The sequence below is a fragment of the Heterocephalus glaber genome, unplaced genomic scaffold (assembly GCF_053883595.1).
Source record: "Heterocephalus glaber isolate CG9 unplaced genomic scaffold, H.glaber_assembly_v1.0 deba00001687, whole genome shotgun sequence".
NCBI lineage: Eukaryota > Metazoa > Chordata > Mammalia > Rodentia > Bathyergidae > Heterocephalus > Heterocephalus glaber.
In genome coordinates, this window is record NW_028258412.1 from 11008434 (window position 1) to 11011583 (window position 3150).

The following is a 3150-nucleotide window of genomic DNA, read 5'->3' on the forward strand; positions in this document are numbered from 1 at the left end:
GCTCACCTTTCTGAGAAGTAGGACAGGGACTGAACTGGATGTCGGGAAGGCAATAAGATATCATAAAGATACAAAGACATTCTACTATTCTCTTCCTACAAATATCCCAGGCTCTAGCATCCTCTTAGTAAATAAGATGTAGGACAACAATTATAAGGGGCTGTTCCTCTACAATCGTGGCCCCAAAGAGAACCATAATACATATATCAGTCATGCTAACAGGAGCAATGAGATCAGTGTACTTTCATGGTCTCCTACAGAAAGAAAAAAAGTATTGTGTTCTGTCTTCACACGTTGTTTTTAGACATCCAACAATGGCTTCCCCAGGGCTACAGAACCGCACACTTGATAAAATCAGAATCAGAAATTATTGGCATGGACCTTAAAAAGGGGATATAGGATATACTTCCTATTGAGAACTTTCTCTTAAGAAAATGTCACCTAACCAGTTTTCAGTAACCGTCAAAGCCAAGGAAAATCATGCCACAAATCTCCAGAGCCCCTACGATGTGCCAGACCCAGCCCTTAACACTATGGCACTCCCTGGTCAATCTTAGTTTCACTATTCAAGAAAAAAAGACCTCAGTAGTTCCACTTCCTACACAGGTACTGCACTTCACAAGCCTGGGGGTTTAGGCTGGAAGGAACAGAATGAGTACGTATTGCTACAAGTCTTTTCTTCCTGACTTGTCCATTTCCTCCTCACCACTGGGAAATTGGAATATGCAAAGCAAAAGTCAAGATTTTAGGGTAAAGGGAAAAGAATGGTCAGAACTTTTAATGAAGTTGAGCTTCTTGATCAAAGAAACCCTGCTTTAAACTTGTCAGGAGAGTTAATATTTTTTAATCCTTCAGTAGGAACCATTCCTACATGCTGCAGCTGAGAAACTAGTGCTCCCAGTTGTGACTGAGTTGGTATTAAGCTCATCATAGACAAAATATTTCTGACACAGCCATAGGCATCCTGGCTGTAAACAGAACAATAACACAACTACACTGTCACATTACCAGAACCTAAGAACCATGAACCCACATTAGAGCATTTCCATGACATTTTCTATGGAAAGTGAAGCCCAAAGCCACATACCTATTGCTTTCTCTCCCTTCTGCAAGATTTCTTGTGTAATCAGAGGCCAGGAGAATTGGATTTGTGCTGGGCCTTGTGAGAGTCTTGTTAGCCGGGACTCTTAAGTACATTTGCAAAATCAGGACCAATCTAAGGCTCAGGATCCTCTCTTATACAGGAGCAAATGTTAAAGAGTGAAAGTGATAAATGGGTGAACGTCATGCTCTTTTGTTTTAAAAGGAAATAACAGGGCATCCATCACCTTTAGCTCAGTAAAGATCTAGCTTAGGATGGGTGCCCCAACTTGCTTGATCATACATACAAAGGAGACACTTGTTGAAAATAAGGATTCATAGTTGGGTGTGGCCCTGCCTGTCTCCCCCTTCTTGGGAGGCCAAGGGAGGAAGACTGAGTTTGAGGCCAATCTGGGCAACCATGACCTGTCTAAAAAAGGAAAAAATAAAATAAAAAGGAAAAAGAAAAAAGGATTTTCCACTCCTTTTCTTTTATGGTTCTAATTCACTCCAGGTGACTTACAGTTGAGAAATACTATACATTTATAAAAGGAGAAACTATATTAATCTAACAAACAAAAGGGTTCTGTTAAATTACTTGGGTTTTCTGAACAACCCTAGCAGGAGATGCTTGAGTGGCAATAGTTTCACCAGACAATTCTGCAGCAAACTCAAAATATTAACTCTGTATAAAAATGGCCACAGTTCGCAGCCAAACTCATGCAAAAAAGCTAACTCTTCAAAGGAAAAGGGGAGTTTTGAGGGCCTTCAGGAACATCCCTCCCCCAAGGTCCTTGGTCTTCTTTTCCACAGAGGCGGAGTCTACAGAACTCACAGACTGCATGCCTTTTATTTAAACGCTGTACTGGATCCATGAGCTTTCAGAAGAGAGAATTTCTTCCCAAACCACTTCAAAGTCCTAATACCTTAAGGAAAAGGACTGTTAATTTACCTCAAAGGGAAGTTGTCAGGTCATCCATATTTACTTACAACTCCAATAAGGATTAACAGAAACAAACCCAAATGCTGCGAATGCTTACAATTTGTGAACTAATTGTAGGTCACTGAGGGACATGCAGAGGAACACAGGCTACGGAAACCACCTTTTAAATCAGATTTTGAATATATGCAGTTCAGAGAGATGAACACCGAGAGTTTTCTGACCACGACTTTCACTAACATCTGTAAACTACCTTTTCTCCCAGTGAGTGGGAACTGATTTATTTTTGGCAGAGAGAAAAGGAGAAGGCGCCCAGGTGCCACAAAAAAACCATTCAAGAGGACTCGGACCAGGGCCAAGGGCCCAGCCCACCTGAATGAAAACCGAAATGCAGCCACACGCAGCCCAGGGAACCCAGGTTCTTCCTGAACTTCACGGGGTGAAACTCGCGTCCTGTTCACAGGTGCGGGACTCGGTTCCCCGGTGCTGCCGAATAAATAACGTGGGGACAGCGCTAAGCCCCAGAAGCAGCGCGGGCGTCGGGGCCTGGCTTGGCGGCCGGGAAGCTCGAGCTGCGTCCCGAGGAGGTGCGGGCTGCTGGGTCGGGTTTGGATCCGGACTCTGCTCCCTGCTGCTCGCTACCGCTGGGGCCTCCTTTCCCCCGCGTGCAGACAGGGGGCCCTTTCAGCCCGCACGAGGGCGCAAAGAAGGCAGAAGCAGGTTTAAGTGCACACGGGTGGGCCTGACGGTGCCTATCATTACTGCGACTACAGCAACGACTCCACCCGAGGCTCCAGGGCTCCTGACCGGAAACGCAGACTTTCTCCGGGATGGAACTCATCCGAGCCCCCAGGGGCGGGGAGACCTTAGTCCGCGCTCCGTCGCGCCTCGGCCCCGGGTCCGCGCCACCTTTCCCGCGGCGGGGCGGGGCGGGCGGGAGCGGGCGCACAGGCGGGCCCGGCCCCAACGGCTCCGCCCGGCTGGGCTCGCAGCGCCTTAGCCTCCACGGCCGCGGGCGACCTCGGGCTCTCCCACCGCAGAGAAGAGGGGCCAGGCGCCTACACCCGGGCGCCCCTCGCGGCCCCGCAGGTCGAGGCGCGGGCGAGAGCGCTTCCCTCCCCGCAGTCCCC